Raw genomic sequence first — 25,020 nt, forward strand, 5'->3', positions numbered from 1 at the left:
CTGTCTAATCTTGTTCTGGTTCAACTGAAGTGTTCAATAAAGTTTCAAGAGTAAGTGTGGGCAAGGCACACCAGGCCAAATTATTGACAGAAACACACTGTCCACCATGGCAACAAGTGGGATTCTAAAGCAAAAATGTAAGCAAACAGCCCACTTCTCCAGCAGCATCTGCCAAAGGGGTTTTACAGCCAAATAAGTGAGTACTGTTCTGTAACTGCTCTGCTCGCATTTCAGAAGTGACCAGCTTTAGGGTCAAAAGAAATATCTGATTTATTAAAATGTTGCAGAGACACAAGTGCCAAAGCGAAAGATGAAGTTGGTGGCAGCACACCAACTCCAGTATAATTCCTCCCACCTTCTGGCAATGTAAGAGTGAAGGGTTAAATAAGAAAAGAAAAAAAGCAATCATGCCCAAGAGCAATCTGCATAAGCTTCTCTTTCTTCACATACACCCTTTCTCTGACTTAACAAGCCAATAGCCAGAGACACATGTTAGAAGTGCCCAGTCTTGAATGATTACTTTAATCCAGGATTCTCACATCCACTGAGAAATACTTGATTTAGTTCTGCTATTTTGATCAGAAGCCAATTTTATTAGAAGTGCTGAGCACCTCACTTAATGGAGCACCTCTCACTCAATCAAAAAGCTTTCTCAAAAAATTCACACTGGACAGCATGCCTGAATAAACACACCTTTAATTGCATAGCTAATTTACTCAGAAAGTTTTTAAAAATCAGCACAAGCCAATACCTAACGCAAAAATCCTTTAAACTTTCTTTACCTGTTGAACTTTTTTGCTGTTTTTTACCATAGACCAAGACAAAGTAGAAGCTATTTTGCTTTAAACCACCTAAAGTCAGCAACTGAAAAAAAAGTTGAAATCTATTGATAGAGCACACTAAAAGTCAATCCAAACACACTTGAGACACACTCCTGCTTAAACAAGACAACACCAGCCCAGTTAAATCTCTTAATATATTAAGTTTCATCACCATATTTCTGCTTGCAACTTCCAGAGAGCTATCTCATGAGAGATCTCACAGCACTTCAGCTGAGTAAGAGAAAAAACAAGGTACTTACAACTCAGTCCAAGAGACCCTGCCTGATGTTCCCTCTAAGCTCTTCTCTTGACCAAAATTCTCTGGCTACCAGGACATGGGCATTCCTCCCTCTTTTCCTCCCTCTCCCTTCTCACCCCCCAGCCTCCCCCCTCACCCCCCCCCATTTCCCTCCCTCTCTCTCAAAGGCAGTGCTTCTCCCATTAGAGGAATTAAAAGTGGTTGGTGCCATGCTAAATTTAACAAGCTCATTAGTATTCTTCCTGTGTGCTTCCTAGTGAACTCTCCCTATTCAAGCAGCTCTCTAGCTGAGGGGTCAGGCGGCTAATCATTAAATCAAACTAATGTCACCCTATCACAATCAGCCAAAGAGAAGGACGGTTTATTATTTCAGTTTATGCTAAATAAACGGTTTTAGAAATGGTCTCCAAGCAAGGTCAACAGCAGCTTCAATTACAAGACAAACTTAACAAGAGTTGCTATAAACCAAGTGCTCCATATTGACCTAAGCACAAGCTCGGCTCTGCATATTGCCACTAGCAGGATTGTACAGGAATGCATATTGTAAAATAAAGGAAAGGGTAATCTTTTCTTTGCCAGAATTTGTGACTGCACAGAGACTGCTCATTCACCTCTCCCCAACCAGATTGCTGCTCAGCTCAATTCACCCCACACAAAGGCTGAAGACCAGACCTCAATGGACCGAGTGAAACATGTTCAAAACTAGGCTCTCTATTGTGACTGAATTTCTTAACATCTTTTCAAAAAGCGGAGAATGCCTTGAGGCTAAAGGAAGAAACAGGCTAATGGTGAATTGGGAATACTGAGCAAATTTCAGAGCCCTTTCCTCCTAGCTTTTGAGGTTGAAAGCAAGCTCTTTCCTTTCAAGTTTCAAAGTCCTTTTTCCTCCCGCAGTGTCACAGAAGGATTTGAAAAGAAGGTAATTGTGCTCACAGTCCCCCTGATCAGAGCTTACGTCCTATTTCTGGTATTTCAGAATACTTCTTGCAATAATGGTGCATATAGCTCAATCCCTTAACCGTCCTGCACTCTGCAATTGCTCATTAAATGAACAATTGCTGGTATAAAATGCCTTTTATGTTCAAGGTCTGGATATAAGATAAGCATTCTAGTACTCTAAATTTGGTTTACTAAGGAAACTCTCCATCATTAAATTACAAAACTGAAATCAGAATATCAGTCTTTCCCAGAAAAGTAGCGTTTTAGATGCTGTGAGCCAGAAGGAAGGGGGAAGGTGGAATGCAAAAAAGATTGACTACTTAGATTCTTAACAGAACAGATACCTAAGAAAGCCATTTCCTTCCCATTTAAGAAAGTCTAAGTTTTTGACACCTGATATTTTCTTCCTTGAAATGATGCAATAGAGCAATTGCCAGGCTTATTAGGACACCTGTACCTGCATCTTCTTGCACACACACACACACATACACACACTTTTCACTACTCTCTGACCACCTTAAGAGCAACATCAAAGGAAACAGATCTGTAGGATTGTGCCTGTCTTTAAAAACAGTATGTATTGTAAGCTAAATTTTGTTTGGGGTGAATACAGCAGTTTAAATTTGACACCCTTGGTCCCAAGTTTGTTATTTTTCTGCATTTGGAGCAACTGCACAAGAAGCACTCTGGAAACACTAACATAGGTATGAAGAAGAATGCTCATAATTGGTTTTAAAAATAGACTCCAATTACACAAGAGGCTACAAAATCTGCAAGATAACAATACTGTACTCACTTTATTTGCAATGCTTAAGCATACCTTATACAAGACTTTTGTGCTTATAAATAACATACATTATCTGAGCTTACTGAAAATGTATAGTTTTCTATTCCCACTTGCAATGGATTTTTAGCTTAGTTATTTTGTCTTTATCCTGTGTATAGTATTTTCCAATAACTGATTTGTGATCTTTGGAATATGAATACGCAGCTCTTTTGTAGTTTTGCTTGTTTGTTTTGAAAAATATGTGATTTTTTTTTTTTTGTTGTCAACTTTAGCTTTCACTGGAAGAAAAAAAAATTATGAATAAAGCAGAGAGGGGACCCAATCCATACAATATCTACCTAATACTCCACTCACGCTCCCTTATTTTCCTTATTTTCCTCAAATGACACATGCATTTATTTTTGCTGCATCTGCTGCACAGCTTGGTTCAGTTCCTTTTTTGACAGTACAGAGGAGGACAGAACACAGTACATTGATACAGTGCCTATGACTTTGGAAACAGAGCCTGATCATGCATTCCTGAGTCAATGGCAGAGCTCCCACTGACCTGGAGGAGACAAAACTGGGCCTGTACAGAGTTCACACCACTCCAACACTAAACCAGCAATGCACTGTTATCAGAACATCACCCACAGCCATTTGCAAATGTGTGAGTAACTCTTCCCCAAGACTGAGGGGAACCTGAGAATGGCACAAAGCAGCTTAAAAAACTCAGGTAAACTTGTCAGACTCCTAAATCAGAGAGAGTCTGACATTGCTTGTTAGTAGCAATGTCTTTATCTCAATTTATCTCAATCCAGATGAATTTACAGTGCTTGTTACCTCCTCAGCTACTCCCAACTAAAACCAACTGGCTGAAGCTAAACAGACATATAGGAAATTATATTAAATAAAATCACCTTTAAAATTCCATACAAGCTAACACCGATTGTATTTAACCGAGAGTCCGCATCTACAAATCCCTGCGTCAGATCTATAGGGAAATGCTAAAAATCTCATATGAGCTGAAAAAATCCTACTGAGGAAACACAAGAGGCAGCTGTAGACACAGCTACCTACACACAAAGGCAGAGTGCTGTGGAAACTTCCTTGTCAGTCCCAGGACTCAGCCTTAGAGGGCAGATAAAGAGGGCAGGAGGCAGGGCTGGGCTGCCTTACATAACTCACTCATCATGCAGGACATGTGGAAAAAAAAAGAGTAACATTTAGGCATATGCCTGAAGTTACTGACCTGACACTTGAGCCATCCCAGTCTCTTCTTCCGAACAAGCTACTGAAGTTGCTTGCTGTGAATCAGATTCCTGCAGTATCCTGTTGGCCAAGTTCCCCTCGAGCTGCCCGGATGAACCATCAACTAGCCAAGACATGGAGATTGAACCTATGCAATTCCCAGCCGCAGCCCTAACCTGCAGGGCTGAGAGTCCTTGGGAAGCTAATGGAGGGACTAATTCTCAGCAACTTGTAAGGTCAGCCTCCAAAGAAGTGGGAGCCTCACTTCTGAACAAGCCCTCTCCCAGCCCGTTTCCACACGAGCTTTAAAATAACAAAAACAAACAATTTAAATCAAAACAGCTGAAAACCATTTTCTCCCTTCCGAAGTTCAGGGCTGTATGTTTCTCCCATGGCAGACAGTGGATTATTGTGGTGATACTTAACACCACTGGTGAATGCAGCCCCCAGCACTCTGGTTTAGGTGTTAGTGACGACATCGACTGCAGCAGGAGAAACACTAAACCCTACACATAGGTACCAAGCAGGTGGCAAGATTAAAAAATTTACCTTCATGGGGCCTACAAGGCCCAAATTTTGCTTGCTTTACTCACACTGAAATTCTGGGGATTCAGTGAAACTACTTGTGCAAGTAGAGCAAGAGGAATTCATGTCCAGCATCAGAAATGCTCCAACCACTGGGCACAAATAGTCTGTCTGGAAAATGCACTAAAGATGCTGGTTGGCATGTGGAAATGCTGTATCATTATCATGATGAGAAAGGAGCTCTTAGTAGTACCAGTGCTTTGTAGCTCCAGTGGACAAGAAAAAAAAGAAAGCCGTAATGCAGAAGTAGAAGACATTTGGAGGTAGTACTAACTGGGAAATTAACTGTAGCGTGCCATTTCTCCTTTTAAATTTGCAGAAGTAAAAGGCAGTCATAAGCATTTCCCTTTCTTGGTATAGTAAATTTTATGTTTTGATTTTGCTACTTGAGGACTGGGAAACTCAAATGAGAAAAAAATATTTCTTTCAAGAACAAAGTCACGTTTTCATTTCCCCTTCCAAAAAACTGTTCTACCTTACAAAATTTAGCGAAGACTGCAAATTACTGTGCGATGGCCTCAGCAAACTAGAACATTTGCTCAAGGTCTGCTGATCAGGGCTAAAACTCAAGCTTTGCACTTCCAGAATATCTCCAGGATTGTTGCCCTTCTCCAACATCTGGACTGTTGAAAGAGCTAAGAGAGTCAAATATAACTAAAAGACAACAACAGACATCAGGATTTGACCTTTGGCAACTATTTCTCAGAAAGAAAAAGCTCCTCAGCCTATTGTAAAACTCTCAAAAGGATCCTGATTTAAAAACATTATGAAGTTCCTTCCATTAGCCAGTTATTAGACTGTTAGTCATTGCTTACTTTGAGCAGGCTAATTAGTTACATCAAAGGCGCTACAATAAATTCCCAGGAGGGTTTTCGTGGGGGGATATATTTCTCAACCATCTAATAGCACGTTTATGCCTATCTGTGGGTAACTGCCTCATTTCACTCAGACACTGGGGGACATATTCTGTGCTGTCACTTTCTACCAAGCCAGCAGCAAGACCAGGCCCTAAAGCTGTTTAAAGCCTGATATAAATTTGATTACCCATGCTTAAAAGCAACAAAAGAGTGAAAGAGGAGTTATAAACCCTTTGGTGCACCATCTCCTTTTGCAGCATCTACAGCACAGATACCTTAGCCTCAAGAGAATAAAAAAAAAACAGTTATTTATAGTGTTGCATACAAACAGAATTATATTTCTTCCCTTCTTCTTGAGTACAAACTGCTAAATGGAATCATTAGCAAATCACTAAGTGGTTTGCAACAACCCAGGCAACCCTTCAGTTTAGATGGCAGATATCACCTATTTAGTTGCAAAATGTACTTATTGCTGCATCCTTTTGCACAGTTGCAGTAAGACTTTTGTTTCCATTATATCTCTGTACTTCTGGTCTCTGAAAAATACCAGCTGTTTAAAAATATGTTATGTGTTACTCTGCCCTGATTCACAGTGGCTGCAATCTCTGGACAATGATTTCACCCAAGTTTTCTAAGGGCAAAATTTGAATACCATATACATTTCTCTGTCCAGATGTGTAAGTACTTCTACCTACAAAATGTGGTCACAGGCACCCAGAAATTCATGTCCACCTTATGTTCCATAAAATCCAACCAATTGCAGATGCATAATACATCATGTCTGCAAATAAGTGTCCACACAGGCAGGCTGGATACCTCAGTGTAAAAATGAGACTTTTCACAGTCCTCATCAGTAGTCTGAATAATTCAGAAGAATGCTGCAAAACATTTTAAGGTTAACAGCAAACGATGTTTTCAAACAAAATAAAACTCTCGAGCCCTGTACCCCAAGCAATTTGATGCTTTGACATTAGTGCATTAGTAGAACAGTAGTGCCACTAATCCACAGATATTGCAAAATATTCCTTTTATCAACACTGTTTCTCTACCAGGAACATATTCTGAACGTCCCAAACCTGGCTTGTTTACCTCTAAAGCTAAAGCTCAGGAGCTTTCTTCTCTGCCTGGAGACACTGTTTACAAACGAAAAAAACTCTCCTTTAAGCCTTAAGAAGATCTTGATCATCCCAAAGACCAATCTGTTTTTTCTCCCTTCTGCTCATTGTCTTCTCAGTTTTCTCCACTAAAGAGGATGTACAAGCTCTGGCAGAGGTGCATACTGCTGTACTCTCATAGCTCCTGCCTTCACATTCCAGTCATCAAAAATACTGCTAACAGCCACAGCAAGCAGCCTGGGTCCCAGAATGAGCGCATGTGAGTGGGCAAGGAGGGACAGAAATTGGAGAGCCTGAAAGGAAAGGACAAAGCAAATTCTTCATACCATGATTTCCCCTCCCCTCACCTAGGGGATGATATCATCTCAAAAGCTTTGGATCGCTGGATGTGTGAAGTTGGAGAATTAAGACAACTGACTACCAGTCACCAGCTTACTTGTCAGTGCCTCTCTCCTCCCTTCGTCACTTCCACTGCACACTTCTGACCAGGCTTTCCATCCTCTGGCAGGGTCTGCCAGCCCAGCCCGCTATTTGAGAAAAGGCAAGAAAGCTGACACACATCAACTTTTTCCAGCTTCTTGACACAACTCCACATGTGGAGGAACTGAATGCCAACCAGATCACTATATGGATGAAAACAAGTTGATGATTAATGTTTTCTGTTGAGTTTCAGGGATGAGCAAAACTGGTTTTGAGACTTAGCTTTTTTGATTACTCCTGCATTTGTCTTTCTAACCTTAATGCTGGATAACGGATTTTAAGACAGTGGAATATTGGCCTCAATCTTTTACTGATTAACTACATATATGTACTTAGGTTCTTATGACTGCCTTAGGCAATATTGCATATTTCCAGTTATCAAAATGCAAATGGGTAACTGAGATCATAAAGACAGCCAACTAAGAAAAACAATTCTATATTCACAAAACAAAATGGCAGAACAATTTAAAACAGCACTCTCATCCTACTAAAGTAGCCATGTGAGCTCAAAAACAGCATTCTTAAATTGTTAATCAGGTTTTGCTGGCTTCATCTATCCACAATCTAGCAAAAGGAGATTTCAATGTTTCCTTATTATTTTTTTTCATTTGTATTCTTGGCTACCTACATTCTCAGACAACATGCATTTCAAAGAAAAATAAACTAAGTTTCCTCTCTCAAAAACATTAAATAAGCATGATTTCTATGGAAGGAAGGCTGGGGAAGGGAAAGGGAATCACCTTCAAAGTTTGTTTGGCTATATACACAGCAAAAGAAAAAAAATCACCATGCAATACCCAGCAGTATAATCAATTCCGTGACTTTTGTGTGCTATAGAGGAATGCAAAACAGTAGCCAGCACAACTTTGTCTTCTTCACTCACCAAATTCATAAAATACTGATAATCGATTTCATAAGAGAAAAAAGATTTTTATACAGCAAATAAGCACAGTGTGATTGAAGGATTCAAGGTCCGTTTGATTTATATACAGAAACATCCACTTAGATTTGAAGGCAAAATGTGTTGAAGAGTCAGCCCAAAACTGCCCTACAAATCACCCTGCACATCAAATGTTCCAATTCTGAAAAAACAGAGTGCGCCTCCCATTTCTATTACGTCAAATGCTTGTCCACAACTTGCACAACTTGTGCACAAATACATAACTGTTGACTAATAACTATTTAACATATAAAACCAGAAGAAAACTAATAAATCAACCTTTAAGGTGCTATTGCCCTGAATTCAAGCAGCCTACCCCATCCAGACTCCTGCTATTTTTCCAGCAGCAGAGAAATCTCATCCAAAACACTCTGCTTCCCCCTCTTCATAACAACTACCTTAAGTGTTGAATCATGGCTTTTAATAAACATGCTGAATTATTGAATAAGTGGACTTGATTTACCAGCATCTCACCTAAACAGTCAAAGAAGCTTTTTCACCAAACAGGAGCCATGTTCTTTCTTCCCCAGTGCAGGAGAGAACTTCCATCTTGCTGGCACCAACAAGAATTCATTTTTTTCCTCTATAAACCATAGCCTTTTGGAACCACAATACAGATACCTCCCACATCATACTGTCAAATTCATTAAATTAAGAATAATACTTTTATGCTAATTTCATTGTTCATACCAGTTTTACCACAAGACTCGTAAGCATGAAAACTAGAGGACAACTTGTAGTCTAGAAACCTCCAGGTACTTCTACAGTTATTCATGACTATGTTATCAACTGTGCCACAATCATTAGTTGTATTAACACATCCTCCTTGTAGAGGATATGAGATTTAACACATTTGTCCTATAAAATTCAATTACCCATTTCAGATGCACCAGAGTTGTAACATCAAAACCAGCTAGCTTTAAAGAAGAAATTCCCATTAGAAATCACAGTTTTTTCATGGCAAAAAGACTGACAGTCCACAGCCTTCTCACAGCAGAATACATATTGGGCTTGCATGTTGCAACTCCTTTCTAAAGACTAGGAAAAAATCTTTTCCAGAGCAGTAAAGTTACCACTGTCAGCTGCACTGAACTACATACTTCCCTCTCTTTTGGGTCTTATCTTCAAAAATCATGGAAACAAAGATGTAAACTTGGACATTAAAGAGTGTTAACATCAAAGTATATGCACCACTTTTGATATTAACCAAAGCCTTGAACCTGCAATCTAACTGGCACAAATCAGGGGTGTCTGTAATTTCAGAAACAGCTGAACTGAGCTCTGTGCCGTGGCCTGCATTTGCTCACCGACTTTTCAAAGCACATTAGCCCTGTATGTTTTTACAACTACCTGCCAATCATGAAAGCAGCAGGAGTCCAAATTCACTTCTTGGCATTTTCACTATTTATCTGTCCACATTTCTTAATATGTGATGTTTTCTATTTTTTCCTTCTCCTTCAATACCTTTAAAAAATTTTAACATCTCCATCCGGAGCAATTTCTGTGCATTTGATCAAATCATGGCCTGTACAAGATCCCTGCCCTTTGGTTTACATAAAAATTACTGTATATCAAAATTCAGCTGGGAAAAAAGCATATACGAGTGCATAAAGAAATTACATAAATAGATGTCAATAACAGATTAATATTTGTATATTATCTCACCTGTATTCCCCCATCCTTACCTCCCCATTCCATCTATCATCATATATCACTCTTATGGTCTGTATATCCCAACAGATCTTCAAATTCTCTCATCAAAGAAGTAAAAAAATGATGTCGTAACCTTTGCTATTTCCCACAAAAATCTGAGTTTTCATCAGCAGTCAAATACACTCCCCCTTGTTGAAGACATTCCAATGCCATCTTCACAACTTGCATTGAAATGAGTCTGCGGCAGAACTTACAGGCAGGACCTTACAAAAGACCAGTGAACACACTCAGGTAAGCAGGTGTCCTACAAAAAAGGCAGTGCACAAAATGCAGGTAGATAGCTGGACAACACTTTGAATTTTAACCTTGCCTTGTGCTTTAACTCACCAACTTAGTCCACACTTAAGTCTACACAAGACTCTCAGAACATGTTAACTCATAGTATGTCATAAAACTTTAGCCAGGGCAACCCATCATGGTTTGAATTATAGCATATGCATCTCCAGTTACAAGCATAAGCTTCAGGATAAATGGAAAGGAGACAGGAAAAAAAAGCTCAAGTTTGGATTCCTAGCATTTTTGGTACCCTATTAATGTTTTATGTTAACAGGAAAACCCAGGATACCAGGATGCATGCTGTGATGCAACAAAATGTAGTACATAACTGTACTCAGAAGGATGGCTCTCCTCCCATAATCCAATGTTCTTTTGCCTCATTTCTGAAGGAAACAAGACTCATATTCTGAAGGAATAATATCAAGGGAAGGTAGAAAGGAGTTTGGTATCTATTCTACATATCTTTGAAACTCATTGATTGGATTAAGCCATTTTTGTCTGAGGCAAGAGTTTCTATACCAAATCTCTACCAAGAAAAAGGCAGCAGGCAGGTGGAAGAGATGCTGTATTACCAACCCTCTAACATCAAGGCTGCAGAGTAATTTCTCTACATCATACAGAAAGTATTAAGGAGCAAGGTGTAACAAGCATCCCACCAGAAAAAAAACTTTGATCAGAGCCAGCATCTTAACTAGACACCAGAGAATCAAGACAGAAAGACTTGCCCTGGAGTCAATTCCCAGAAAGGTCCATTTCAACTTCAAGCAGCTTTGCATCTTGAGCAGAGCTGCTGATTAGGGATGTGATCTGAAGCAAGTTTCCAGGACAAATCTTACAAAAAATCAGCACCAGAGTGCAACAGAACCAGATGAGTGTCTGTGGGCTTCAGCAGCATAGGATGATTCAAACATCCACAGTGCTTGCAAGTTACTAAGTATTCTCTTGAGGACTAAGCATTTGTCTTCCACAATCCCCTTCAACCAAAGAGGAATAGATTGCACAGGAATACTTTCATTTACTCAGAAGCTTTATCAACCAGTCATGAAACTGTATGCAGGCATGAAATGGAGACCAACTATAGAGTCTGTTTTGGCAGAATGACCATAAATTTCATCACAAACTGAAAAACTATACATGAACGGCCTTTATGAAGAACAGCAAATAAAAGTTTGGCCCAAGAGTGATCATTGTCATCTTCACAGACTGGGAGCATGGCTGCAGAAATACCAGACTTCTCTATCAGAAGCTAGGTTCACTAGCAAAAGGGCTTACTTCTCAACAAGACCTCTCTTCACTTCAGCAGAAGCAGGAAAAAATGGAGGAGTGGGCCCAAAGGAAGATGGGAACAAATTGCACCTTAAAACAATAAAATACCCTTGGTCCATCAAGTTGTCTCATTACTGAGAAGTCAGTAATTAAAATTTTAATGGCATGCAAGCAGGTTTCTAAATCATTAGGCAACAGAACACAGTGTCAACAATATCGCTGAACAGAGGGATAGAGAAAAATCAACCACCACTGCTTAATCACTTAGGACTCTGTCCTACAGCTATTCATCTGAGGAGCACAGAAGTCCCTTATACCACTGCAACTACCTGTTCTGTAGCAATAGGTCATTAATTTATCCTCCCTCATATCAAACTGTAATGTTTTACCTGTAAGGACTTGAAAGTGGGTATGCATTTTCGCCACAAGTGTAAAACAAAATCATCATGCATTGTTTATGAAGCATTACACATCTATGCACACACAGAACTGTTGGAACATGAATAACACAAGAAAAAAGACAGTTTGAAAGTAACATCAAGCCCACAAGAGAAAGGTATGACAAAGTTATGGTTGCCTGCACAGCATCACACATGTAAATACCATCTGCTTCAAGACGCCAAACATGCCATTTTTCTCCACAAGACTCCAGCTTCATCCAGCACCACCCACGGGGTGGACAGTGTGTGTTTCATAAACATTTTATCACTACCTGGTTCTCATCTTGGAGTTCAACATATGGCCCCTCTGCTCCTGAAGCCCAGCTCTGCAGATAGATTATTAATTTCCTCCTTCTTTCTGGACTTTCTCTGGCACTTATTACAGTATCCAAGTGCTTCATTAGTAGTATGAAAATGTTTTTTACAATAGTTTTTGCAATATGAAGAGATGGTCTTGTCCACTACCAACAGAGACTACCTACTTTAGTATCCATAGCTGTACATACATAGTCTAGAGAGCCTGAGAACACATTTTCAGAGAACCCATTTTCAGAGTATTTAACATCAAATCTACTTTACACACTTTGTATTTTCAAGCAATATAATATAATAATAACTGTATTTGTTAGCATGCCCACATGCTTGCCTTTCTGAAAACCAGATGCAAGTCACATACTTGAAACAAAAAGAAAAACCTTCTATATTGGACATGTTGAGTTGCTCCACGTAGTAAGAGTTCTAGGTTCGATGTAATTAATGACACTGTAAAAATTCCTGTATTTTTACACTTTTGTGGTTAAAGCATATAAAAATGTGGGAGTTCTGACTGAAGAATTCCTCATTTCTGGGGCCATTTATAAAAAGCTGCTCTCCTAGCAGGTATTTTATTATATAAATATGGGTTCAGTCTATAAAATCTCCTTCTATGGCAGCAGAAAGATATTTTGTCTTCTTCATTATGTATTTTAATGAAATACAGAAATTTTTATCATCAAGACCTCCACCTCACTGTCAATGAAGCAAAAGTTTGCCAAGGGGGTGACAGACTATTATACAATAAGAAAGCAGGGGAGAGAGAGAGAAGTATTATAGCTGCATGTCAGTTTCTTCAGGTCACCACACAAGGAAGGGATGAATGCATGCAATCATTTTATTAAAGACTGCACTATAATGGACAGGCACAGAGAATTCTATGCTGGCATTCCTGATTTTGTGATATAAATAATATTCCTTTATTAATTGATTCGCATGTCGCTTCATAGTATAAAAAAATAGCAACAAAGGAAAAAGCAAAATGAGAAGACAAATATGGCAGCCATAAGAAACGGGTAATTTAATTCAACACACCGACCCTTTGAAAGCCAACAAAACACCTTGTAACTTCAGTAAGTTATCATTTCCCAAGAAATTCAGGGCAGAAGATGACAACATATCAAGGGTTCACAAACAGTTGCTAAGAACAGGAAATTTTGCATGTTGAACCCCATCCTAGGCTTAAAAGAGGAAATTTTTTTTTAGTGAGAACAAACTTGCTGCTTCTTCCACTAAAATGTGTATTTTCTGTTCCATCTTTTCCCTTGTAACTTTGAAAATGCTTCATCATCCCAACTACTATCTCCTCCTCCCAGACCTATTTGCTATTCCAACACTGCACTCCACAATCCTCTCATTTCAGACCCATCTTCTTTAACCAGTATCTGTTAGCCATGAAATCGAAGTTTTTAGTCCTATCCCTTGTGGGAAGAATCTCTCTGCTCAGTTGTTCCCATCTTCTCTCTCAATATGTCTTTTTCTTAATCTTCAGTCATACATGCCAGTCATTGTGCCCCATTTCTGCTAATTCTGTCTCTTCCCTCTAGGTTCTCTGTCCAATCTCAGCACACTGAGCTTGGGCTCCTTTCTTCAGCTTCTTTTTATGGGATCTTTTCTCTCTTACCCCTTTTCTCCCTTCTGACAGGGCTCCCACTCGCCAACCCACACTCAACTAAACAGAAACCTTCCCCTATCATTGTCAGCATCAAATCCTGGACTAGCCAAGGAAAACTGGTGGAGGTGTCCTTCACATGGTATTCAGAACAGTGGATCCTGTAAGATCTTCTTCAGTTTCCTCTCACTGTTCCCTTTACATCATTAGCATCGCCTTTTCTTTGATGCAGCTGGCTTATAATAGTGATAGACAAAAAGCGCTAAGGTCCACTTGCATGCTTTGCAGGAAGAAGAAAGATAATACCTGAGACACAATTATCTCTACAACACTCACAGCTGCAGTTAAATGTATGAAGATGAGAAATGCCATTTCATACAATGAGAGTCATAAAGTAGGAACCATCTCACCTCACTCTAATGTAGTCTTGTTGTCCAAGCTCCTTCTATTGTTGGCTGAGAAATGATGCCTCCAGACTGGGATTCAGCCTTTCTCAAAATGGAAGGACTCATCCTTTGAATGTACATAACTGACTACAGATCACCCAGTTAGACATTTACCTTTCAGAAAGATAAGGGTAGATAAGATGGATCTACTATCCAACTTTTAGAAATATGGGGAATGCAAACTGGTTTTCCACAGTTTTATGCAGAAGGTACTATTTTGCCATCCAGTAGTAATAATAATATCTGCCTTCAATCTTCAATTTACTTCTGCAACTGTTTGATCTGATTTAATCTTTAAATAACATAAGTAGCCAAACTGAAGCCAATAAATTTCATTCTCTATTTCATTACAACCAAATACTGCAGAGGAACTTGAGGAGCAGTGAATAATTCTCACTTTCAGATGATTCATCTAATCTTTACTGGAAAAACTTAGGTCCCAGTGATACATGCAGTTTCTTAGGATAGATCTGATCACCTTCTCTCATTGCTTCATTAAGAAAGCCAGGCCAAACAGTACCAAAACTGAACATCAGCATTGAAATAGCAACCAAACAATATGACTCATCTTGATTGGTTGTTTTAATCAAATATACAGTCTACCATTTTGTAGTAAAGGTAAGATAACACAGCCAAATCAATACAGACACATTCTTCCAAAGCCTAGAGAAGAACATCAAGCATTTTCAGCTTTATAATCTGTAAGACTACAATAGGAGTTTTATGAGATAAGTAGATGGACCCATTCCAAAATCAGTTCCCTGGGTCAGTTGTCACACTTCAGAAATACCTTGCTGTAGACATCTGACTGCCTGAGCTACAAAGGTACTCAATGTTGGTAAGACCATTTTCATCAGTGAATCATTCAGAAATTTTCAGTTTCAAAACTATACGGACTTTATCATCACTAAGCAACTGCAGTCATGATTTACTGACCTGTAATGTGTTTAGCAACTGAATTTCCAAAACATGTCGATCCTAGTGAACAACTGGTGCACTGGTCTGTGCCTACACAGAAGTCTGGAGATGCAAGGGACCAGGATCTCCACAAATGTCGTACAGCTCGTACTTCTGTGACTTTTGTCTCTCTGTCTGTAGCTGTTTTGGCTCTTTAGACTATAAACTCTCCACAGCAGGAATTGTCTGTTATCAAACATATCCACAAATGAGCAAAGCGAGACCTCTCAGAATAGGTCCTTCAAAAGCACCACAAAAATGTTTTGGTTTTTTTCAGGCTACACAATTTGAGTTTCTCAGAAAACTATCGGAGACCCCATATTTAAAAATCAGTTAATCAAATAATATATGGTTTTTTACCATTGCAAAAAAAAAAAAATGGCGTACTGTTCATTCAGTGTAAACGTGTCTCAGTCATGTTGGAAGTACAAAGGTAGTACAAGAAATTTTCCCATGTCTAACTGGCATCACTAATGTTTTATGAAGTTATCTCTTGAGTGCAACACTCAGAATATTCACCCTTCCCTTCCAATTTTCATTTGAATGTGCCTTTCTTCACCACTGCAGAGATAGTTTGCCTGGACAAAAAAAAAGATTGGGAATTTTCAAGTATTTCCCTTTACCTCCACCACTGTTGCTTCCAATAATAATTGGGAAATATCACTTGAGTTGGAGGAAGCTGTCTGGTATCATTGGTCTGATCAAATGGAAAAGAAAAAGCACATGTACCCTATCTTGCTGAGAAGACTTGTTTAAGGAAAAAATAAAATCCAGGATCCAGTGAAGACTGATGAACTGTACAGGACAGTTAATTGTCACTGTTCCCACATGAGTTATTAAAGCTGTGGAGTAATTAAATCACATCTTGTCTTTCTTCTTACACAGCCTGGACAATCTCCATGTTGGAGAAACGAGGGTAGAAATAAGAGAGAAAAGCTATAGATTGTTTTACTTGCAGAGTTTAAGACAACTTTGAAGCAGCCCTTGCTGGGATTACAAAATCATCCAAGAATTGCTGTGAGTGTTTGTAAATAAGGCTAAGGGTAGCCTTAGAAGATCAAGAAAAATTCTGAAGTATTTGTGCTTAGCTGGTATACATTTAGATTTTATCTTTTGAATTTTAACTTGCATTGTCAAAATGTTTGATTTCCAATTTGGGAGAGGCTATATTTACCACTGAGGGATAATGAGTTTTAAAACACTGTTACCATCGCTTAACAGCTAACCAAACTGGAGAGAAAATCAACCACAGAAAAAAACTGGAGCAAGGGAATTGCTAACAAAAAAATACTTCTCCCTTCAGCTCTACAAAGAGATCAGAGAACAGCTCTTTACTCAAACCAGATTTTTAGATGCTTCCTTCCGTGCACAGTACATATGGCTTGCATCTATTTTTTCTTTAAAACAGAGCTACATTTCTTCCTGTTAGTAAACATATCAAGGCTTTTAGGAGAACTAACAACAGCAAAACTTGCTTTTAAAGTAGATTAAACATGGGTATTCTAAATAGGAAATAATTTCTCTGATCATATGCATAAACTGAATGGCTTTGTAAGAGCTAACAGGTAAAAATACTGCCTTACATAAAAATTAATTCATTTTTACAAAACTAGCATTTGAGGAGCTGTGTGTCTAGCACAAAAGTACTTAAACAAAACTGAATTTAACTTGACAAGAATACCTGCATTACCTCTTCCCCTCCAAGCTTACTTTCCCACCTTTTTCCTTTTTCCACTTTTTTCTTTTATACGCCACCCCTTTCATACTTGCCTTTTTTCTTTAACAAAAAGTCACTGCTGAGTAAAATATGAAACGCTAGTATGGGAACAGATAATTCCTTCCCACTGCCCTATCACCCCTTCCTCTGTCATCCTGAAGGCAATACAGTTACTCGGAAAGAAAAGTTGATAGCAATTTTAAGCAAAGCTAACAACTGAAATATTGCAGGTTTTCACGCTTCATGCTTCCAACATAACACAGCATTGTCCACCCACTCCAACAACTGGCTCCAATGTATTTAATTTCCCCTCCAACCTTCTCAGTTTGGTATCAAATATAGGAGAGAATTTGACCATACATGGATTGCTAGTCCAGATTGCTAGTAATGCTATTTGTCCATTTTGCACCCAGAGGGTGGTGAAAAAAAGCAAAGAATCTGCATAGAAAAATGTGTAAAAACTGATTCAGCAGCTACATCCTGCTAATATTAATGATAAACCCAGCTGGCAGAAACCCAATAGCAAATGAGACCATAACTGAGATGTAGAGAGATAACAGGATCTGGGGGCAGCTTATGCAAATACAGGCCAAAAAAAAGCTCTCTGCCAGATGAAAACAGAGCACCTGGGGGTGGGGTGATGCACAGCAAAGAGGAATCCTAGCTTAATCTGATGGGCTAGTCAGTTCTGGATGTGGCACTGACTTCCAGCAGCAGTGCAAGTCTGTAGTGGAAAACAAGAAGGATACTGGGGAAGACAAGTCCGTAAATGTAATATTTAAATGCTCTATAAATGAACTTCAAAAGCTATAGACACAACAGAAAAATATGCCACCATGATGGCATCCAGCATTATCTTAGCAACAACGGTACAGTGCAATGAGCTTGGAAACGGCCAAAAAAACTACAAGCAAATAATTTTGAACAAAACGATCTGATGTATCCACCCAACTCTGACAGACTAGTTATTCCATACTAATTGGGCTCTGCTAACAGCATGACAAGAAGAGGCTGTACTGTGGGGCTACAGAAAGCAGTCATTTATCCAATCTTAACATTTTAACAGATCTTTGTTATCACAGTTTGGCATCAGTACTGTACTCTGGAAAGTACCATTCCCTGAAAGCCTCTCAGTCTGGTATTTCCACAGTCGCTACTATGCCAATCACAATGACTTCCTCTGAAGCATCCAACTTTCCTAGCAAAAGGCACATACTAAATAATGACAAGCCAGAAGCTCTCTCATTAACAGCCTTTTTCATCTGTCCATCCATCCATCCCACCAAATTAAGAGCATGAAATGCATTGTTCCAATCTTTGTCCATATCTTCTCTTCCCATGGTCAAACTGCCCAGACATCACTGCACACAAAAGCATCACAACATGGGTACCGTGTATCTCTTGACAGAAATGCAAAAAAACCAAGGTTTCTTCCCTCTCAGAATCAATACACATAAACACGGCTACTGTCTAAGCAGGTTTGCATGCAACATCTATGTATATCATAGATGTTATCACTGTTGCATTTTACTTACAACCTTTAAGTCAGGGGTCTTGACCATATAATATGCATTTCTTTCAATATAGATGACCATTCATAAGTATGTAGTGACAAGAGAGCAGCTGAGCTGTGTGTCCACATCATTTGGAAGGGGCCTGGCTAAACCGCTTGTGCTTTTCTTGAATTCATTTCTAGAAGTATCTGGCCATCTACCCCCAAGGTCTCTAGCAGGAGGCAGAGTGCAAGCAGACCAGTGACAACATGCACTGGAATGTCTCACTGTGAGAAACCACCCAAATCAGACATAGAAGGACGGTTACAGCAGCCCACTGAAATAAAGGCATGACTGGCCAGTAAGAAAAAACAGCACGTCTTATGCTGCTGGCCTTCATTAGCTCTCAGGATCCAATCACATCATTGCTTATAAACTCTCCTCAGTAAGAAGTTGTAACAGACAGCAAGAGAGGGGGTAGGTAGGGTTCAAGACAGGATCTCTTTAAAGCCCCTGACAGTTATCCCTCATTAGTAGAGACAAACATTTCTTGGAATCAAAAAGACAAAATCTGAGGAAAGCAAAATCTAAAGGAAGAGCAAGTTTGGTGTCACAGCATCCAGAAGGACATGACTTTGAAGTGTTTCTTCTTTGAAGTATGAGGAGTAATGTCAGAAATATAAGATTCTTGTGAATGAAATTAAGCCACAAGGAAAAAAGTCAAAATCCTCCTAGCATTCCTGAAGCATGCCAATAAGCAAGAAACTGCAGCTAGGCTAGGCTACATATACTCCCACTCATGATACTGCAATACCTCAAACAACACAAGACATACTGAGGAAGAGTTTTAACTGATACTATCCCATAAACTCTCCCTTCTTTCACCTCTATGTCCCTTCAATCCCCAGCATGAACAGAAAAACAAAACAACAAACCAGAGAATATGATTTCAATCCACCACATCACCTGCCACCTGGCTATGGATACAGAAAGTTCACTTTAATGGTGAGATAAAAGATCCACCCTTTCTACAGCAAAGTCTGAGTATCCATCAGTACTGAGAATCCGTCAAACTACAGGACCTCATTCTGCAAGGCCTCCAGAATTTCCCAGTAAGACAGCGACAGTCAACTTCAGTGACACCCTTCAAAGACATTAGCAACACCAGCCAATCCCCAGAGCCTATGGTTCCAGGATTTGGAACAGTGCACACCAAGGCAGAGAGATTATGCTATCAGTGACAGAGCTGGAAGTACACTCCAGCAGCTGCAGTTTGTCACAACCACACCCAAAACACTCATAGTCTTCAAAGTGCAAGAGTCCATGTGGTTGAAAAATCTTCCTCTCAGGTGGCAGTCAAAATTGTTGTTGAACTAAGTCCCACACCTTTTAGCAAGCTATTAACAAACAAACAAACAAACAAAAAAAAACCCACCCTCAGTCCAAATGATCAGTGTTTACTCAGTGTGATGCTGTTTACTCGGTGTTTACTCCATTTAAGATCAGTGTTTACTCTGTGTGACCTCGTGTTTCTCTGACACATACTAGCCTGATATACTGGGTCAATATTAGTTCAGAGCAGCTTACATTAAGTGTCAAACGCTGTTGCATCAATTTTTATCAAGTCAGATGGAGTTGGGAGTTGTTGTATCCAAAATCCAAATGTTTTGTTTTATACCTTTCTTGTACAAATTGTTAAAGGCTTTGCACTGTTAAGCATCTGGCAAAAGTTGATTATGCACCATTAAATCTCTTCTTGCAGAGGAGTGTTGAGTGGGTTCAGGGCAGCTATTAACATATGCCAAGGTAAAACAGCATCATCCAGTAATACCTCCATTTGAAAAAACATCTTAAACATTGAAAAACACAAAGAAAACACACATCTTTCTGTTCAATATTATACCTCTTCATTTAACATCTGTGCTGTTATTCTTTCACTAACAGAACTTTCCCACCTTCTTGGATGAAGACAAAATGTGCAGCCTGCTCCTTTAGAAGAGAAAGTTTTCAGCAAGTCTTGCATTTAACATAGTAAGCACCATCAAGGTGACAGCTAAAGAATCCGCATTTGATTTATCCAGGCCAGAGAGTTGCCTCAGAGTATTAAAAAAATCCCCAAAGTACTCACATCCCCAGAAATTCAAGTAAAAAGAAAATACAGCAGGCTGCCTCAAACTTCTTATGAGGTTGCTCAAAACTTAATCATTAGATTGGCTTATAATCTAACATTTTTAATATTTAGATCACATATAGTGACAGCAACTACAGAAATTACCTGCACAAAAAGAGTAACTACATGCACCTTCTAGCCATGCCTAATAGGTTTCAGCAGCTTCAAGCAAGCAAAGAGCCACTGTTATGTGACCAGTCAGCAGAGCAGCAGAACAGACAGAGCTGGTCAGCAGTGGTGCATCAGAATTTCCTGGAAATAATCCAGTATGGACTAACAAAATACTTATGGGACCTGTGCATTTAAACACAGACAACAAGTCACACTCAAGTTGCCACTTGCACACAGGTAAAACTTTCTCCAGACCATTAGAGGTTCACAGTGGAGAGGGACGACCCCACATCTTTTACAGACTTCAGCATGGGGAAATCATTAGGATCTGTATTACAATGTTATGAGTACAGATATGCAGCACACACAAAGCAAATTATAAATGTGATTCTGTCTATACAAGTTAGTGAAATATGATTAAATATTAAGGATTCCAATGGATTCCATGGAAGTCTTCAACTTACTGGACTCCCAAAGATATGCTAACAAGCACAAGCAGCCAAGTATCAAATCCTCACTAGTAACTCATAGTGTTCCACACATTACTCCCCTTTTTCCAAAGATTCTTCTTCCCCACTGTCATATCATCCAGGCTGCAGATGGTAGCTGTGGGGAAAACTTTAAATATAAAAATAAAGAGAATGGGGTTTTCCTTTTATTTCCTGGATTTTGATCACTCTCAGCAAGCTAAAAGAGGAAGCATTGTCCTGTCTTTCAAACTATCCCAAACACTACAACATAACTTCTCCAAAAAATTCAAATTTCAGTCTGAAGAAACTGTTTTCATGTTTTGTTCTGAGTACCAGATTAAGTGCTGTCCTTTTACTGGGAGGTTGTATCGTTCCTAGAAACAGGACATCACAGAAATCAGAGAGGATATTCTCTTGTATCTTTATACCACAGAATACAACACATTTAGACAGACATTTTAGTTAATTATATTTACATCATCCCATTCAAGGAGTCTGGTGGTAACAACTAATGAAGTGTAACACATTTGTTCTGCCAGTTCTACAGAAGACACTTAGCAGCACCAGCCCTGCTCAGCAGTGTTCAGTTCAGTCACTTCAGCTTTCACACAGCTCTTTGGAGTGCTGGTTGCCATCACTGCAACTGCAGACAACACCTGCCATACTGATGCATCAATACGATGACCTGTTCAATAGGTCACATTCCTACCTGAGATTCTCAGAACTAACAACTTTTCTGCTGACTTAGCTCAAACCAGCCTCCAGGATGGCTGCAGAATGAGAGAGAAAAGCTGCACAACACCTGGACTTGGGCTTCAAGGAAACACTTATTTTATCTTGGGCATATTTCTGTTAGCTTTTCCCAATTCTTATAAGCAGGAGATTTTTGAGACAGGAATTAACAATTTCCCTCTCCGTTTTATCTGGAAAATATCAACCAATTAGTACCTCAAAATAAATGACAATGAAAATCATAGCAGCAGGCAGAGCATAGGTGAGCGAAATGACAATTATGAAATAATTTCTCTTTGCACCTTTAAACACATTCTGCCAAACTTTGTGCCGAACTTTGTGGCATCCGTATCACCTGTCTGTCTGTAGCCCCTTCACAGTCATGAGAGCAATACTTCAGCATTGCTGACCAGTATACACAAGACTAACCAAAGACTAACAAATCTTGGCAGAATTTTATTGAAAAAATTCACTTTTCTTTAGATCAACAATTGGCATTGAAGTAAACATTTATAAAAAGAAAAACAGTTTTCTTTGGGCATACACACTATCAATAAATGAACACAAAACACCAACAGATACTGTTTGCTTACTGCAAACTTTGCAATGGTAAAATATGTTTCACACTCATTTCTAAACCAAGTGTGAATGCCTACAGCTTGTAAACATCACTATCACATGTCTATGGAGAACTGCAGTGCCAGTATGCACATCCACTTAAGCGATGTGATTCACAGATTTTTCTGTGTTTTGTGTATGTTGGCATATCTTGGGGGCATGCTCAGTCTAGTGTGCTGCCTGTTTTCCATTAAATGGGAAGACTTTTTAAGACAATAAGTATAGGTTTTCATCAGAGCCCTGAGGCATCTATTCATCACCTTATCTTGTCCCAAACAGTTTTTAAAGAGACAAGTAATAAAAGCATTCTCATTTTGCCAACTGCATAAAGGATTTAGGGATGGTGAATGAACATAAATTAAATCTAGTTACATACTTCCTACCTTTTACTTAAGTGTACTAGCAATGCTGTCTCTTTCATGAGAATTTCCATCCTGCAGTGTCCAGAGTCACTTCACTAATTCAGTGCTTGAGATTCTCACTAAAACTAAAATATACAGGTAGTAGAAAAAGGGAAACTTTGATAGATCTCCAACCAACCTGAAGAAAACTAGAATTGCTATTTCCATAAATAAGCACAGCTGAAGAGCAGCTCTAGAAAGCTCTAGGAATATAGAAGTAAGTAAATTCCACTCCAGTTACATCAAGCAGTAAGTAAAGCGTCAGAGACAGGTAGTGCTGAAATCAAGTAAGATTATGCTGCCAAAGCAGGAACCCAAGAAACACAGCCAGGCTAAAAGATGTAAGAAAAACTGTGCACGACAACCTCACAACAAAGGGAACTGAGAGGAGGATTATAGTGAAGACAGGGAGCGTGACAAAGCAGACACTGTCCTCAGAAGTGCAGGGCAGTTTTAAAGGAGGTCAGCTTAAGAAATGGGGAGAAAAATGAGAGCGAATGGAAAAAAAAATGAAATGAGCATATGATAAGACAAAAAAAAATAAGAGCACAAGCGAGGTGCAAACAACAGGAACCTGGCAAAGAGAAATACTTAGCAAGGAGATCACAAGATCAGGACAACAGGGTAACTTGAGATAACTAAGTTGTCCTTGTCACTTAAAATTTCTCAAGAGTTCTCAGGGCATTCCAACCTTCAACAAGCACTGTGAAAGTGAGGAAGGGAAGAAAACTGAAGAGGAGGTAAAGGCAGGAGAAGAAATGGAAATGGCCACTCTTGCCACAGGATACACACACAGAATTCCAGTTCCAAATTCTGGCAATTCCAGCAACTTCTTGTGTTGTTTTTCCTTCTCTCCCATTTATGCAGCCTTATTGCCTTTTCCTGAAGCAGAGCATGATCCTGCACCAGTAACAACTCCTGTCATCCTCCCCTGGGCAACTCTACCAGGAAGTCTGCCACCAAGAAGCCAAAGTGAGTTGATTTATGCTGGTTTCATAAATACCACTCTACTTTCATGTTTACCACTATGTAGTACACCACTCATCACTTGTAGACTTAAAATAATGAGAATCCTGGTGACTCTCAAAATACTTGCAAACTGAGGTTTCCTGTTGTGAGAGTCATCAGCTGGGGCCTGACTGAAGATTGCCACCAAACTGTGGGAGAAGTTATTTTTGTTTCAGGTTTGGCTTTCTTAAGGAAAAAAAAATTCTACAGGCCACTTCTTATGCATTAGGTTGTTTCAGCAGAATGTCTGGATTTCAGCTCAAGCTGTGATCTCACCATCTCCTCTGACTTAAAAACACTCATACAGACTGTTTTTCTAACTCTCACCATCCTAACCAAAACATGTGACATCACTCTTTCTATAGGTGTAAAAATGCCATCTCTCTTTTCCACACACAGTATTGAATTACTTCATTAATCAGAAGGAAACTCTGAGTTGAAGAAGCAGGGCTAGAAACTGGGGTTCAGTATGTAAAGTAACAGCATGTTGGTTTGTCATTAAAAGGTCTTTTTTTTCTCAGACACAGATCTTTGTTGTACATTTTTCTCTGCTTGGTGGTTTTCTGTTTGTTTCTCTCTATCCTAGTTCTGCTACCCTATTGTCTTTTCTATCTAGCTTTCCATTTACCATAGATGTCCTTTCCCAAAAAAAATGCTCACACGTTCATTTTTCTTTCTTTTCATTTTAAGCTTGTGTATGTCTTCCTCCACCCACTTGATCTCTTTCTCCTAGTTATTTAACACTTATTTTAGCTTTGTTTTGGCCATCTTACCTTCTATCTATCACAATTTTAAAAGACGTATTTATCTTTTTTTTTGTTTTTTTAAATCCAGATGTCACTTCCCTTACCCTGTTGGGAAAGTCTCCTTGTTTTTTGATCTACTATCTTTCACCACTCCTGTTTTATTTTCCAACATCGCATAGCCCAGTCTTCCCAGTCCAGGACTGAAACATGCCTTCAGCACAGTGTAAAGCATAGGCAAGGAAAGATGAACCAAAGCAGGAAGAAAATAAATACAGCATTGACTTACATTCCCATGGTCAAAACTGGACCTGCCTCCTGCATCACTCCTATGGCACAGAAGTTCCTCCCCTTTTCTCCTCCCTAGCCCTGTCAGAAGGAACATCTACAGCATTAGCCCTACTCTGAGCAAGGACAGCCTGATCTAGGTTGCTGCCTCTGCCAACACCTCCAGCTCTAATATCTGCTGCCTGTTACCACAGAGACAACACACCATGGAGGCAAAAGGCCTGGGAGGAGAAA

At 39.3% G+C, this 25,020-nt stretch overlaps 1 protein-coding gene across 12 annotated transcripts in view; it reads right to left on the minus strand.

Annotated features, from left to right (window-relative positions):
- Nucleotides 1-25,020, minus strand: part of GLI3 (GLI family zinc finger 3) — a 204,360-nt gene that overhangs the window by 141,181 nt on the left and 38,159 nt on the right. The window contains exon 2 of one of the 12 annotated variants that reach the window (XM_068202103.1): nt 21,706-21,766. The exons of 10 other annotated variants lie outside the window; for them this stretch is intronic. The gene's annotated coding sequence lies outside the window, so the exon portion shown is untranslated. Of the gene's footprint in view, nt 1-1,081; nt 1,163-21,705; nt 21,767-25,020 lie in introns of those variants that run through there. One more of the 12 variants, XM_068202094.1, reaches the window with a different exon arrangement.

The sequence above is a fragment of the Anomalospiza imberbis genome, chromosome 1 (genome assembly GCF_031753505.1).
Source record: "Anomalospiza imberbis isolate Cuckoo-Finch-1a 21T00152 chromosome 1, ASM3175350v1, whole genome shotgun sequence".
Classification (NCBI taxonomy): domain Eukaryota; kingdom Metazoa; phylum Chordata; class Aves; order Passeriformes; family Viduidae; genus Anomalospiza; species Anomalospiza imberbis.